Consider the following 18,131-nt stretch of genomic DNA (forward strand, 5'->3'; position numbering starts at 1 on the left):
GGGAAATGATCCATCAAGGTCCACTTGTTCAACTTTTTGTTGTCCACATACACTCGCCATCCAGTGACTGGTCGCTGCGGGATCAACTTATTCTTCGCATTTACAACCACTTTCATACCACCCTTTTTGGGCACACATTGCACTGGGCTGACCCAATAACTATCATAAATGGCGCACACAACCCCAACATCTAACCACTTGATGATCTCTTTTTTTACCACCTCTTGCATTGGTGGATTTAACCTCCTCTGGTGTTCAATGCTTGGCCTGCAGTCCTCCTCAAGTTGGATCTTATGAGTGCATATACCCGAAGGGATCCCAATGATGTTAGCAATGGTCCACCCAATTGCCCTTTTATACCTTATCAACACTTTGATCACGGCTTGAACTTGTTCATCATTCAAATCTGCAGCCAAGATCACAGGCAAAGTGTTGTTAGTTCCCAAAAACACATACTTCAGGTGACAAGGTAATTGTTTTAGTTCCAGCACATGTGGCTCCTCAATGGATGGTTTTGCTGGTGGACTTGGCCTGTTTTTCAAATCCAAGTCCAGTTCTTTGGAGCATAAGAGTGTGCTCCCATACCCTGTAAAGCATTTACGGTTTCCACATAGTCAGTCGGAAATCCACTTCAAAATTCATCAACACGGCTACGAATGTTTCAACAGCTAGCCTCTCCTCAATGGTCACTCCCATCTCGTTTTCATCAAAGGTCTCTATCGCAGATACCACATTCATGTATGCGGCTGTTTCATTGACCTATAAATTTTAAACTTTACCTCTTCCTTGTTGAGTCTGAATTTCACTTCTCCACTCTCAACATCTACCAATGCTCGTCCTGTGGCAAAAAATGTTCTTCCCAAAATTATGGGAACCTCAAAATCTACTTCGGAATCCAAGATAACGAAGTCTACTGGAAAGATGAAAGTGTCCACCTTTATGAGCACATCACATAAGATGCCCACATGTCGCTTCACCGACCTATCTACCATCATCAACCTCATTACTGTGGGTTTTGGAACTCTTAACCCCAGTTGATTGTAGAAGGCCAGCGGCATCAAGTTTATACTAGCCTCTAAGTCACACAAGGCCTTTGCAAATTCGATTGATCCGATGGTACACGGTATGGTGAATGCATCCGGATCCTCCTTCTTATGTACCAGAGACCTGGTAGAAATAGCACTGCAGTTATGAACATTGTCAGTAAAATCAATACTTACAGCTCTTTTCTTCGTGACCAAATCCCTCATGAACTTAGCATATCCTGGCATCTGCTATAGAGCTTCAACCAATGGTATGTTCACTGATATATGTCTCAACATGGTGAAAAACTTAGCAAATTTCCCATCTTCGGCTTTCTTTTTAAGCCTTTGAGGGAAAGAAGGATGTGGTCTTGGTATCTTCTGTAGAGGCATAGTTCCCTCAACCCTTTTTTCCTTTGCTCCTGCTGGTTTGGCTATTGCTTGAGCGTCCTCAAAGTCATCTACCTGTTCAACTTCGGCCTCCTCTCTTCTAGTTTTCTCCAACACTTGTTCATGCTTAGTACCTGCAGAAATTGGGTCATTAAGAATCTTATCACTCCTGGTGGTGATAGCCATGCAATGATCATCCTTCTTAGAATTTTGAATAGTTTCACTTGGTAGTGACCCATTCTTCCTCTGGTTTAGTGATGCTAAAAGTTTCCCCAACTGTTGCTCTATTTACTTGATAGAGGTGGTGTGAGAGTCTATCAGTTGACTCATACTGGAGAAATCACATTTCATCTCCTTCACCCCTTCATTAGTTGACTCAACTTTTTGGAGCACTTTGGCCAAAATGTCTTCCAGCTTAGACCCAATGGAGCTACCACTTGCCCAGTCTCTATTACATGGTGGCACATACACACCACTGCAATCATTTTTGTACCCATCTCTGTTCTGACAGTTTCCTACTCTCTATTTACTGGCATGTCATATTGTCCTTCTCTGGAGTAATTCTGACCTACATTTCCAAATTTGTAACCTTGGTTTCCCGAGTTATAATTCCAGAAACCTCCTTGGTTGCCCAAGTATTTAGCCTCCTCATCTAGATCGATGTCCTGATCTTCATACCTATTTGGAGGTCCTAAAGCATTTACCTTTTCAGAACTTGCGACAATATGCTTCGTGAGTAGATCTATATGGGTCCTCATGTGTGCCATGTCCTAATCCCTCTATTCTTCTCTTTTTCTTTGTTCAGCTGAATGTTCAAAAGTGAACCCAAGATCTCCTACTTCTGCATCCCTGGTGTACCATGCCCTATTTTTCTTAGACACCTCATCCGTCAGCTACTTGCTCTTTGAGAATGGCTTCCTCATGAATGATCCTCCACACACTGCATCAACAACAGGTTTAGTAACATAATTTAAAGATCTATTAAAAGCCTGTTTTAGATGTCTCTTAGTAAGACCATGGTTTGGACACTTTTTTAGGGTTTGGCTGAATCTCCACTAGGTGTCATGCATTGCTTCTCTCGGTAACTGTTTGTAGGCACTTATCTCATCCTTCATCTGAAACTCTTTTGATTCAGGAAAGAATCGTTCCAAGAAGCCTTATTCAACTCAGTCCAGGTCTTGATTGAGTCATCTAACATCTCATTCAACCAAATTGTTACTTTCCCAGTAAGAGACAATGTAAACAACCTCAATCTCATTGTTGTTTGGCTAACTCTAGGAATTTCTTGCGATTTTCATATCGCCACAATGTTCATCAAATGTTGATTCGCATCATCACCAGCTACACCTCTGAACATACCTTTCAGATTCAACAATTGAATCATAGTGTTGGTGATTGTAAATTTCACACCTAGAGGTAGTGTAGGTAACACTATCCCTCATGTGGCTCCAGCTCCGTCCAAGTCTAAGTCATCCTCTTCGTACATCATGTGAGTTGGATGTTGTGATCTACCCCTTGGAGCTAGTGGTTGGCGGTGGGGAGGAACTATTTCATCCACTCCTATGTGTTCTTTCCCTACCCCAGGCGGGTTGTTCACAACATTCTGTTGAATACCTCTTGTAGCAGTTTTAGCTTCTAGTCCCAGTCTTTGCCTCTGAGCCTCAAGTTCTTATGCATTCACTATTTTACGAATAGTATTTCGAAGTTCTGGGTTGTAAAGAATCAATGGAGCTCCTTTACTTCTAGTATTTAGTATACACAGTCGAACTCACCTGAAAGAGACACAGACAAAGAATAAGACGTAAAATTTGGAAATATAACTACACTTCGAATAAAAGCTAATAAAACACTTCTGAATTAAAATTCTCCGACAGCGGCGCCAAAATTTGATACGTCCAAACTTATACCTCAATTAAGAAGTATGAACAGTCTAAGTCAATTTATAGAACTCAACGTGAGTTGAGGTCAATCCCACATAGAATATCTTTACAGAAATGATTTCACTGTCGCGTTTACCTAAATGTTGTTATTATTTCCTAAAGAAAACAATTACGGAATGTAAATTGGGTTTAGTTGTAATGTCCTAGTACCTAAGATTGGTAAGCAAAATCTAGATTAACAATAACAAAGTATTAATTCTAAAGTTATTTCAATAATTAAATAAAACTAGGATTGTGTTCCCTATAACGTTGCATCTAATAGTTTTCCGTAAATGAGTTTCAGGCAATTCATCTCTGTAAAATACAAGCGAGTTTGATATATTTAAAACTTCCCAGTCTAATTAGATAACTCTCACTCAAGCCCTCTCATTCCTAGAGTGTTAACAAGTTTTACCCTCGCTTACGATAGTGTTAAAGTTCTTTTCTCTTTTCTCTCGAACTTTGACTCAGTTTCTTCAGGTTGATTCAATTTTTTCCCAACTATCATTTTTCTCTCGAACAAATGACATATACAGGCTAACTCTAATGCATGCACTTATTAGAATATATGAATAACGAAAGGTAAATTATAGTTTGTAGACATAAATCGCCTTCCACTCATCTTACGAAATTATACTTAGATTTACATCATAGATCCCACAATCCCAGTTGTGGTATTTTGCCACTAATGATTTCACGTAAACATACATAATTATATAATGAAAACATGATAAGAAAGTACTTACGAAAATAAGCAAAATCAATAAGCACTTTAATGATTCAAAAACCAGAAATCCAACTTCAAAAATGATTCAATGTTAATCGTTCAAAATTAAAGCTAAGAAAATTTGAAACTTCATCGCTCGTTCAAGATAAGACAAGATAAAAACTAAAAACAACCTAATTAATTCAAATAAAGTGTCTAAAACGAGTCCTACTCGAAGTAGAACTGAGTTGTCGCGCCACTTCACGAATGCCACCACAGTCCGTCAAAGGCTCCACTGTCTGTGAAGCCCTTTGTGGTCTTCACTTGTAATTCTCCAAATTTGGGTTTTCAATGCCTCTACACTACAAATCATCATGGACAACACCACAGACCGTTATAGAGACCACGATCCATCAGGGTGTTTGTGGCCTTCAACTGGTGAAATCCCATTTTAACTCATTGACTCCTGGCCACTGGTTCAACTTCATGAACCATGTCCGACTCGTCTTGATCCTCACGGCTCGTATAGGTGGCAGTGAACTTTACTTGTGTTATCATAAACCTTTACTCTTAAGTATGCCTACTGGATGGCAACCACGAGCAGCTTCACGGCTCGTCAGAAGGACCACGGCCCGTCAGAAGGACCACGGCCCGTGTAGGGCTCCGTGGTCTTCACTTGGACATCAAAATCTTAGATTCCAGCTTGGATATTCTTCTTTTCTTTTCTCTTTCACGACTACCTATTTTACTTGTACAAACATCAACAAACACATCATATCTACATAATTACACTAGATTCTACTATTTATCCTTAGTTTTCAAACATCAAATGTGCCAAGATTTCATGGCACATCAATGGCGGTACGACATTCTTTCACTACTAAATCAGACACTCCCGACACAATTTTACTCATTCTAGACCTAGAGTCAGCCACTAGGGATGGAGCATATTTTGACAATTAAGTAAACCTCAACGCATATTCATTAACACTCGTTTTATCTTGCCTAAGGTTAATGAACTCAAGTATCAAAGACTTTCTCATCTCTAGAGGGAAGAACCTATCAAGAAAAGTAGTTTTGAACCTTTACCATTCTATGGGACCCATTCCTACCGGTCTAGCCTCTTTCCATTGATTAATCCAAAACTGTGCAACCCTTTTGAGTTGGTAAGAGGCCAATTCTGCCTTCTCTGCCGGAGTAACTCCCATAATGTCTAACACATTATAGACCTCATCTATAAACTCTTGAGAATCTTCCACAACTTTGGAGCCATAAAATTCCAGAGGGTTTATCCTCATAAAATCCCTCACTCTTGACGCCGTCATACCCACATTTGGGTTCACGAGGGCTACCACCTCTCTATTGGCTTGCACCATCACGACTTCAGCCATCACTTGAAAGGCCGTCCTAAGCTCCGCATTTGTTACATTCTCATTCAATGGGTCAATTGGAGCTTGTGGAGGAGCTTGGGGGAGGAACCTCTTGATTTATATTGTCTTCCTCATTCCTTCTAGCATTAGCTCTTGTAGTAGTCATATCCTGAAAACCATCGGGCACGAATTAGGAGAAAGACCTTACAGAGTTAAACTCTATGGCACTACTTAGAGAAGTGAAGAAGTGAAGTTTCCTAAACAACTTATAGCCTCTTATTCATAAATGTGGCGCGCTTCACATTTATGAACAAGACTCTACTAAATGTGGTTTGAGACATCCTATAACCATTCTAAACCTTATACTCTGATTACCAAGTTTGTCACGACCCAGGGGTAGACCCGAAATGTAACATGGCGTAAAATACCCCGAGAGGCCTCATACAAGCCACTTAGCTTTCATAACATAAGATAGTAGAAAATGGTGTGGAAATTTAAAACATTTTCACAAAATATCAAAGTCTTATAAAATGAAGCGGAAGTCTTTACACTTGTCTCAAACCATCTAATACTTGAATAGTCTTAGGACACAGCCCATACAATAGTTTTAAACATAAAATGAAAAACACAAAGGAAAGGTGATCAAATCCTCAATGCTATGAGGACTCACCAAATCTTCACTCATTGCTCTATTATGAACCTAGCCACGGGGATGGAAGTCAATATCGCCAGACCCTACATTTGATAAGAATGTAGGCAGGAGTATGCACTAGTATAAAAATGTACTAAATATAATGGCTAGCATAAATCATAAACATAAGAATAAGATAGACATTAGTCAACATAAGACATATACCATAATCATAAGAGATAACAACATAAGTCATAATCATATTCAATGCACATAAATCATCATATCATAAGAGGAACACTTCTCAAGTAAACTCAACTTGTTCTTACTCATTACATAGGTCATCCACCTCTAATCATACATATCAAGGAAAGCAACTAAATTAACAATCCAAGCTAAGATATCATCATATAATCAATCTCATATCAAAACATACTTACAATACCTCCTTGAAGTAAAGATTTTTTCATCATAACTATGCTACTTTGATTCAGGGATTAGTCCCTCATGTTCATACGAGTCATGGAAGAGTACTTATTTACTAGTCCAAGACACATCATTACTCATGAATGGTTACAATTCACCAATTCAAGGTTACCAGGGAAAAGCACCACATTATGCTAGACTGAGCTATCATGGAAATCATCCTTTCATGCAAGTCCAAGCTACTCAAGAAAGGGTACTATTGCTCAATCCAAACTATCATGAAATAATGTGGCCTTACCAAGTCAGGCTATCATGCAAACATTCTATTATGCTAGTCTAAGCTAACCTTTGGAAGGGTACGATTTCTCAATCCAAGGCTATCCATGAGATCTACTACTCAAGCTACCATGCATGGTCTTGTCTTACCAAGTCCAGCTTTAAATACATGGGGATTTGCCTCCACATCATTTCATAAGGGTCACAGGTACTCACCTTCATGCCCATTCGTCCTAATAAGAACATGGGAAATCACCTCATATCCTTTACATATGGAGGTCGAGGGTAGTCGCCTCTAGCATCATCATTCATTTAGTACTTAGTCTAGATTGATTTTTGGTGAGCAAACATTTCAACCTAGAATCATTTTATGTGAGTAAACCGTTCACATTATTCATTCATACATACATAATATAGGTCATGTGGGTAAATCCTTCCACAACAACTCTATCTACAATTCAGCAATCATATAAGTTTCATTCTCAAAGTCCTAACATTCACAGTTCATCTTATCAGCTTTACTCTCAAAGCCCTAGCAATAAACATTCATAAATACAAGCCTTACTCTCAAAGCAATGCTTCTCATAATAATCACATATGCCTAGATCTCAAGACATTCTAATCCTCAAGCATACAAGTCATAAGTCATCATATATATATATATATATATATATATATACTTGATCTCATTCAATTCACATCTATATGCTTCAACCTTGAGCAATCTAATCATAATTCATCATATAGCCCTTAATCTCAAGCACTACTAATCATGATTCATCATGCATACATTAATCTCTATAAAAAATTTCTATATTCTTAACTTTCAAGAGATCTACAATATATAACATCAATTCTAGAAGATTACATCCAAATCCTCAATTTCCCCTTTCATGGCATAAAACCCAATTTCATCAATTCTAGGTTAGAAACAAGGGATAGGCATGGGTATATGTACAATCAGACTAAAAAATTCAATTCCATCATAAACAACCATAATCTACTCAATTGGATCATAACCTATTACATTGGAAGAAACCCTAGTTTGACTTGGGGAATTCTTCTTCTAATTGGGGAAAACATGGGGCTCCACAGATGAAAGGATTTCATGGATGAATAAGACATCATACCTTGATTACAAAGCCCACAAAGCTTGGAAGAATGGAGACTTGACTTTACCTAGCTTGAACCCTCTTCTTCTTTTTCAACTTTCTAGATAGAGAATTATTTGAGAGAGGAACCCAATTGTTTTGGTGAGTTTGAGAGAATGACTTAAATGACTTAATTTAGGGGTCTAAATTACTTATATAGGTGGTCTAGGCTAGGGTAAAATGATACCACTTAATTCTAATTAAATTCGGAAAGGACCATTATGCCCTATACTCAACGCCCAGACTCTACCCACGAAACCCTAACAACAGACCGTGGATGGACCTACGGTCCGTCCTAGTCATGTGTGGTCTCGACAGAGAATTTTTCCCATCTACGAACCTCCTAGACATGAGTCGTGGACCTATCCACGGGGTGTGGGTCCTGGCATGGCTACTGCCTTAGGAAGTTTTTCATGGTGTCCACCTACGGGCTGACCTAGGGGGCGTGGTTGGCCCTCGTGGGTGACACCTGGAAATTCTAAAAATTTGCTAAGCTTCCCTCTTTCGTATATGGGGTGTTACAAGATGACACCTTGAAAAGTTAGAAGAACTGATATTAGCTGAAAAAGGCGTTTGTATAAACCCTTTCACGGATGGTCAAAGGAACCACGAGCTGTATGGGATCCACAGACCCAAGCTCAAAAATTGGAAAATTTGGAAGAGAGTTTCTTGGACACATTCACAAATCGTAAAGGCTTTCATGGACCATGGATCACTTCGTAAGCCCAGACTCCATAACTTAGAAACTCTATCTTTCACACACTTATACGACCATTGAATAGATCCAAGGACCATAGAATCATCCATAGAACTTGATCCTCAGAACCCAAAACTTTTTTCCGTTCATGGGAATTTTCATGGTCTATGAAGTGTTGTACGATCCATGGAAGTCAACTATAGAATGCCTTTGTTGGTTTTAAGCCAGAGTTACTTTTATCTTTTCCTACTCTTTTAATTTCTAAACTATATCGTTATAACTTATTCTAAGTGGGATTAGAAGATTTTATCAGCCCAAAAATCTTCATTTCCTCATAAGCTCCCCAAATTAGATTTCTTTCCTTTCAAGTTTCATCTAAAATAAGAACTAGGTTCCATGCTTCAAGTCTCCATTCCAAGAATCAAGTCAAGATTTCTACTCCAGGTATGTGGGATTTCATCACTGGTATCCCTTGACCCATTGAGTCCTAAGAAAACCCCAATTCTTCAAGTTTATGATTCCTACAAGTTAAAACTTTCTATATCTTCATGGGGTTTCATTATAAATAAGTTTTTCTTCATGAACAGTCCCTAATTACATCATTTCAATTATAATTTCACGTTTTCAATGATAATTTCTTAAACCTTTAGCATGCAAGTATTTTCATGATTCAGAATCATTATTTCAGATGCATGTATCAGATTATCAAATTTTCATGACTTATGCCTCATTTGTTTCCATTAGTTCTGAATCTGAATACATATCTGAATATTAAGATCTAAGTGTCAATATCTGAATACACATCTGAATATTAAGACGTGGTCTTTAAATCTAAACTTTGAATGATTAAGATTATTTGTTTTCAATATCTGAATGTACATATGAAATGAAAAATTATATTAATAAAATGTTATAAAAATTTCATTTCAACAAAAAATATTACTTTTTGATTAAAAAGCATAATAATCATCCAACATAACATACAAAAATCACGAATAAAAATATTTTATAGGCACAATATAATAGCAAACAGTTCAATAAGTATGATAGTTACTAGTTGAAAAATAATAAATAAGGTATCACATTATCAGTGCCTCACATACATTTTAGCTAATTAGAAAAACTAAATATTTTTTTCATTAACCTTAATCCAATTATCTAATTTGAGAACCTCTAACGTCATTCATGCTTTTTTTAGTTGTCACTTTCCCATAACACATGCATTTAGAGGCGGATCTACGATTAAGAGTCTCTAGGTGCCAAGTAAATTCATCGATCAAATAAATTTAGGTGTTGAATCAAATTATTGGTCTTTCCAGTCTATATGAAAAACCAAACAACAAAATATGAACAGTAATAAGATGACATTTATGTATTATACATCTATACTACAAATTCGCTCCCACATTCGACTGAGAGCATGAAGTGAACAAAGTTAATATTTTCAATAAATTATGAGAGTATCGAGTTGATAACTCAAATATAAATGAAGAAAATAGTTGAATCGGAGCGATTGGATGAGGGAGATTGATATTTGGAGAAGACGACGAACATGGTTTTCAATTTAAAGAGAAAGAGCACAAGTTTTGTTTTTAACTTTTATATCTTTAAATAAATATTAACTAATAAAAAAGAAAAGAAAAGTCAAAGATTATTAAATTAAATTAGTAAAAAATAATTATTTATTAAAACTTGATAATAAATCAATAACAATTAGAAACAAAAAAAGATTTGTTAATGTTGACGGTGACTATTGTGTTGTGCAAATTTTTATTCGTTTTAAAAAGGATATCAACGGGATTCTATCTTGTGACCTCCACAAAGAAATGATGACCCTCTGCCACGGGCACCACAAAGTGATTTTGTTCACTGGGTGGCAAGTTCATTATATATATATATATATATATATGTTATATATATATATATATGTTATATATATATATATATGTTATATATATATATATATATATATATATATATATATACCTATACATATTGAGTTTCTGTCTGAGCTTGTGGGTGGCATGGCACCCCCACTGGCCTAGATAGATCCACCCTTGCATGTATTGAATAATGATTTTTTCCATCCAAGTCCATCTAATTTTTTCATATATTCTTCAAATGTGGGTGCATTATTTTTTTAATCAACAACTCTAAAGCAGTAATCATCTTCTCATCAATTTCCAATTGAGACGAATAAGTTTATCTTTTCTTCCCCAAAACTCTTTTTTCCAGCTGAAACTGAAGATTGGAATGAAAAATTATTAGGAGCTCCATTATTTTTGTCACCAACTAGTTCAACAACAATATTATATTAGTGTTATCTCACAGATAGGTTTGATTATCAAAGAGTCTCAATAAAATTACTTGCCTAAGACAAAATTCTAATAAGAGACCTCAAATATGTATACATGGTTATTATTTTTAATTATGGATAGTATTTTTTTTCACTCAAAAACCATGATCAACATCAATACACTAAAATATTATTGCAATAAGTGTTCTTGACAAACATCAATACACCCTAAGAAATTATTAATATTAAAAAAGTACTTGTAAAGATTATGAAAACTTACCAGTTCAAGAGGAAGAAAATTTGTAGTTGTGAGAGCAAAAGTTATGCAAAGACCGAGAGAGGCGATACCGTATTATTTTATAACTTATTAAATAAGTCTAAATGTTGTTAAGACTCTCCTACAGATCTGATCTGTTCAGACCTCTTCAGATCCATTAAGAGGCTTTTTGAAAAATGGAGAAGGGCCTAAAATACCCTTCAAGTATAGGCATTGGCGAATTTATGTGTAAAAATTGGGTCACCCGAACCCGTGGTCCTCCGACTAAACTCGATATATTACTTGTATAATTATTAAAGAACATATTAAATACACACTTGTTGAACCCGTTCTTAAAGTTGCTGGATGGTTCACTAGTTTGACAGCCAGATTTTAACACTAAGGTCCTGAGTTCAATCCCAGCCAGCCACAATTCACTTCAATTTTTTTTAGTAACTAATAACACTCGTTTTTTCAAAAAAAAAATGAAATTCTAAAGCAATGGTACACCCGTTTTCTTGAAATCCTGGATTCGCCTCTGAGTATAGGGAATGGAACAAAAATATCCTCCTTCCACCTTTGGGCTCCAAAATACCCTTTCATCCACCTATATGGACCTATATTACCTTTTTACTTGACAGATTCCTTAAGATTAATAACTAATTATTTTATTAATGATGTGGCAATCTTGAATTGGCTGAAATTAAATTGACCAAAAAATAACAATTTCTCCTAATCAAATTCGAATCCAACTAAATTCTACCCGACCCACTTAAAATTCTACTAACCCATATCTTAAAAAACAAGGGGAGAACCCTTCTAAACGAATCAATGCATTTGATGATACCTGGTGGGGAGAATCTTTGTGTAAGATTGAAATAACATCAGCGTGAGTCGTGAATGACTGACTAATAATTTAGTGTTGGAGGTGGAACAAAGAAGATAAATACGTAGAACCAAATGTTTAATCAACAAAAAATATAAGACGACTATGCAAGCAGACACTTGTTTTTGCCTTATTTTTGCTGCAAAAGATAATTAAAAATTGCCACATCATTAATGAAAGAATTAATTACCACTCTTAAAGAATTTGTTAAGTGAAAGGGTAATATAGGTCCATATAGGTGGATGAAAGGGTATTTTGGAGTCCAAAGGTGGAAGAAGGGTATTTTTGTTCCATTTTCTATACTTGAAGGGTATTTTAGGCCCCTTTCCATTTGAAAAAAAGAAACAAACGAACTTAATGGGCTGAATCTGAATGATCTAAAAATCAAACGCACTTAATGGGCTGAATCTGAATGATTAAGATTCAGACCTCCATTAAGTGCAAACAAATGATGCCTTAGATTCTTTCAAATAAAATATCTCTCAATATGATTTCACTTATCATGATTTATGAGTTACTCAACATGTATCATATCATATCATATATTACTAAAAGTGGGAAGCTCCAAAGTGTAAAGTTGAAATACCATTTTACCCTTATACTAACACTCTTTTTAAAAGTCATATATTATTGGTTACTATATATTAAATATTAGGGGATGCTGGAAATCTACTTTTTTTAATGAAATAATAAAATGCCTAAAGAATTTGAAAAGTTAGTTTTTCATTAAAAACATAATAAAAAATTGCATTCATCTATTAAAATTGTCAACCATTACTATTAAAATATAAAGAATGTGAAGAGTTAACCTTGAATTAAAGCCATAATAAATGACCATAATCATCTATATAATCAAATATATACGGATTATTTTGATAGTAAAGAAAGGAGAGAAAAAACCATGAATTTTGTGGATTAATGTTGGAGGAGAGAATTTTGTTCTCATTTTTTTTCTTAGAGAAATCTGATTCATATATATATATCCAATTTTTGGAATTTTTTTTGCTAACTAATTCTTATTTGTTTCTATATATTTCATATTTAAATTTGCAATTGTGTATTCTTCATTTCTCAATAGGGTACCCATTTTCTGACAATTACTATTTGCCAATATTTGAATTTTTTTCTCTAACTAATTCTTATTTGTTTCTCTACATTTTAGATTTAAATTTGCAGTTGTGTATTCTTCACTTCTCAATCACAATATCAGGTACTCATTTTCTAACAATTATTATTTTACAAAATTCATATGATATAATATCATATATATATATATATATATATATATATAAAGGAGAAACATAGACAAGGTAATGTAACATCTCTCTAAAGCCTCCATTCCTATTTATTTTTTTCTCCTTTTTTAGTTCTTCTCCTCATTTTTAATATAATTATTATTTGTATATAATTAATGTTTTGATTGTAAATATATTATATTAATGTGTATGTCCATAACTTCAAGATATAATTTCACCATTATGTGTAATAATACTCACACTTCCACCATCTCCTCATTTATCTTCCTCACCCTTTAATCTTCCCACATTCTCAATATTTAATGTCATGTTTATTGCTATCTTTTTGTATGCCTCTTATAACAATATAAATAGAGGTCTTGAGGATGTGTTATGCACTTGAAGATTTAGAAAACACTTGAATATACTTGGAAGAATAAGAAAATTCTCTTGTCTCTCTATATTTTTTGTCTATATTTTCATTTATATTATTACTCTTTTTAATTTTGTTTTACTACATCTTTTCATTCTTGAAAAGTTAAAATGTTATATCTATTTTTATTTACCTTCACAAAAATAAATGTATTGATACTTGTATGCCTATCTTAAGATACTTGTATGCCTACCTTCACATCTTTCAATATATTTTGTCTTCTTTATATATTTTATTCATAATATTTATTTTTAGATTAATTTCATTCCAATACTCATTGATCTCTTTGTATAATAATCAAACATTGAGGTCCGACGTATATCATATTCGTTCTAAGGAATAAAATTCTTCAAATAAATCAAAAATATATCATGTAGTGACACAAAGGGAAGTTCAGTTGTTATACATTTTTTGCTTTAGTATAGAATAAATCAAAAATATCATGTAGTGGCACAAAGGAAATTAAGTTGTTACGCATTTTTAGCTTTAGTATAATATATAATTGTAGAAGTAATCTAATTTTTTTAATATATTTATTCCTCATCATATATTATTAGATCTCTATTTAAAAAATCTCTATTGTGATGTCCTTTATGTTTTTGCGAATACAATTCATTCACATATAATCGGAATGATAGTTTTACAAATTAATGCATTCAATATTTCAATCAAGTTGTCATGCCCCGAGCCTACACCCTGGGCGGGACTGACACTCGAACACCATTGCTGGCCCCAACCGAACCCTTGGCCTGACTTACTTAACTCAGCAGAAGACAATATTCATACTTAATGACCAATAACACTTAATTGAACTGAATAATAAGATAACTGAGAATGTTTAAAGGTTAAACATTCAACTTGGCCCAAAAGTGGCAACTCAAGTCTTAACAATAAGAAATGATAATGAAAAGACTCAAAGGACTAACATTTAACTGTCTATAAAGCTCTAAAACAACTGATATGGATGTTGTCCACAACATCCTAATGAACTAACAAGAAAGCAATGAAAATAGATCCTCTGGAATGTAAGGAGGCTCACCGACTGACTCTGAACTGCTCACTGGATCAACGGTGCTCTGGAATGCCGATCCTAGTTACCTGTGTCTGCATCATAAGACGATGCAGGCCAACTGGCATCAGTACATTGAATGTACGAGTATACAAGTTGGAATGCTAAAACAACATAGGCTTGAAAGGGAATCTGAAAGAAACACTTACCTTGGCTCTTCTCAATTCGTGAATACTTAACTGAACTTATTTCAATATAAAACAGTTTAAAACAAGTGCAATATAGAGAAAAGTTGTTTAAAAACATGATGTCAACACTGTGTATATATAAGGATACAACATTACTCTGAAATGTATGTAAAAATACAATAAACTGGTGTATATAAAAATATTATAACTTATGTGGGAGTTTCTCTAACCGACAACCATCACTTAAGAGTTATAGTGATGATACATCAATCTTTCTCACGTTGCCAGTGCATCCTATACCTTGCCACATGTATAAGACCTAAACTACTAAGTGGATCCACTAGTCTATGCGAAAAGGATTCATCTAAAAAGTACCTTTTCTACCCATGATGGCTACATGGTTTATGGGGCTTGTGAGTTGTCTGAACTCTCCCCCATATCGGTGCTCAATACTACTCCCAAAATATACTAGCTCTTTATATTTTAAAAGCATATTTCTTTCTATGATTTGAGATTAGTGCTCAAAACTTAGCTTAAAGGCTATCTTGGAAATCTCAGTTTCCCTTCTTCCTTCATTTAGAAAGCTATTACTCTTTGCTGAAAACTAGCCCGAAGGCTCTTTGAAAATCTCAGTTTTCGTTCTTATTTAAATGTAAAAACATTTTTAAATCTTTTTGGGAATACATAGTCTCCATATAATTCTTTGAAGAAAAGAACTTCAACTTTACTCTTTACTGAACTCAAAACTCAAGTCTTAAAACAAAGTTAAAACTTTTGTAAAAGACTTATGAAAACTTGAAATGAACTTCTCTTACTAGACTCTTGACTTCTCTTGACTTTGATCTTAACTGCTCTTGACTTGACTCTTAACTGATCCTTGAATTGAATTATGGATTCAAGGATTAGGGTTGGTGTTTGGAAAGATCTCATGTCATTTAGGAATGATTTTAGATAGCTAAACATAAGAAAAGACCGAAAATCAAGATTTAAAGGTGGATCCGCGACGCAGAGGCATAATTAAATATTGGTTTTGAAAATGTCTTTTAAGGTAGAACACCTCGTGTCAGCTCCGCGACGGGAAGCAGAATTTTTCAAAACTGGGTCCTAGGCTCGCAACGTGCAACCACCCTCTAATTTCGTCCGATGAAATTTCTTCTTCGTTTTCCAACCCCAATTCACCAAACTCGGTTCTTTTTCTCAAATTACTTTTAGATACAGATACCAACATATGTACATAAGAACCTAACTCAAAACGACTCTATGATGCGACGTAACGAACTTAGAAACTTCCCAACTCAGTCAAATTCAAGAACAATATATGCATTCAAGAATAGATATCAAGATCATCAATATTCAAATGCTTTTAGGACGAATCCAAACTGAAATTAATATGCTTGGCACGTGGGAGAACGATTCCAACGTTATGAAAGCCTCACATACCTGATAGAAGTAGATCCTTGGCGAAACACCAACTTTCTTGATCGATCTTGATGAATTTGCCCTTTTTCTCCTTCTTATTTTCTCTTCTCCTTTCTCTTTAGCCCTAGCGTGAAATTCCAAATTCTAAAACTGACGAAAATTTGATTTGACCCATATTAAACTCCTAAAAATGGATTAAAATAATAGGACAATGAAAAGACTAAAATACCCCTTAAAATTCTGGATTGGACATTTCTTTAGTCCAACAGCCCAACTTCCAAAGGGCATAACTCACTCATACGAACTCGGAATCGCGCAAACTTGGAGGCGTTGGAAAGATCATTCCAACCATATCCGGAATCACACCTAAATCATCTTGAGCTAGGAATTATAGTCGTTTGAAGTTGACCAAAAACTCACTTTAACTTACTTAAAAATTTCCAGATTTCCTCATTCTTTCCAAAAGTAACTATTTCCAGATTTTAAAATTCCTTCTAGTTCTTTCTAGTTGCGAGATGTTACACAAGTTTAATATTTTAATGAATGAAAATTCTCAATTAAATTCTTAAAAATTAGATGATATGATCACAAAAAATATCCAAAAGAAAGACAGTTGAAATATCTACCTATAGATTTTTTATCGTTTGCCTGCAAATAATTTCCTTAATTCAATATAGTACATTCTCACCGAAAGACTAAAGTGCTTAAGAAAATTAATTTATTAGAAATAAAAATATATATATACAAGAAAAATAAAAAAATCACCACAAATATATGACACTCACATCTCAACTAATTAGATATCTAGAAGAATCATAGTTCGATATAAAATTCAATTGAGAAAAAAATAAGAAGAAACAAAATTTCATGCATATGAGTTTTCTTAGTTCATGGTATTTAAGTATGATTATAGGAATTGTTAGAATAGTTATATTTTGTAAGACTTAAATATTTTTTCATTGCGTCATACTCATTAAGATATGTAATGTTTCTATTGTTTTGGAAGGAAAAAATTATGCGTTAATGAAGCATATATATCTTGCCCGTTAGCCTTTTCTATCAATTCTCAAATAGATTGAACATATTATATTCTTTTTTAGTATTAATTTATGCATTTAAGAATCTTGAAAACTTAAAAAAATTCATAACTTGATTTTAAAAAATTAAATACCATTATATTTATACCTACTCACCAAATGAATATCAACATTTCATAAAAAAAATTATTTAGTAGAAAAACGGATGTGGTAGCTGATAGTTTGGTAGGTGAGTATTTTATTTTAAAGCTTTTACTATAGTATTTTTTTACTAAGTGTCTTAATCTTGATATCTCTTTAATATTATTTTTTGGTAGTGCTAAATTCATGGTAACATGTAATAATATTTATTGTAATATTCTTCCGATAGTTGTTTTAATCTGAATATTTCATTTATATTATTTATGATATATTCTAAATATGACATATCTTGGGTTCTTTGATACATACATAAATTTTCTTCCATTAATTGTTCTAATAATTTCATATCTTCCATAGCTTCTGTCCAATATTGTAAATATTCGTATTTCATTTTAGTCTGAATTTATTTCTAAATCGTACCATTCTATTCTTTCATTATCTAAATATAGATCTTGTAAATCTATTTCATACCATTCTTGATTTAATATATCTTCTGATTCGTAATCATTAAATATTTTTTCCCATATTATTCTTCTTAATTCAATTATTTTTATATCCTTAAGTACATATAATATTAAAGTTTCATAATTTTTTATCATTTCATCATGCATATATGTAGTCATGTTCGTTGTCTATGCAGATT

General features: G+C 34.1%; 1 pseudogene; it reads right to left on the reverse strand.

Moving 5' to 3' along the window:
- LOC125877435 (uncharacterized) overlaps positions 1-18,131 on the reverse strand; it is a 122,436-nt pseudogene that overhangs the window by 55,530 nt on the left and 48,775 nt on the right.

This window comes from Solanum stenotomum, chromosome 9 (assembly GCF_019186545.1).
Source record: "Solanum stenotomum isolate F172 chromosome 9, ASM1918654v1, whole genome shotgun sequence".
Lineage (NCBI taxonomy): Eukaryota > Viridiplantae > Streptophyta > Magnoliopsida > Solanales > Solanaceae > Solanum > Solanum stenotomum.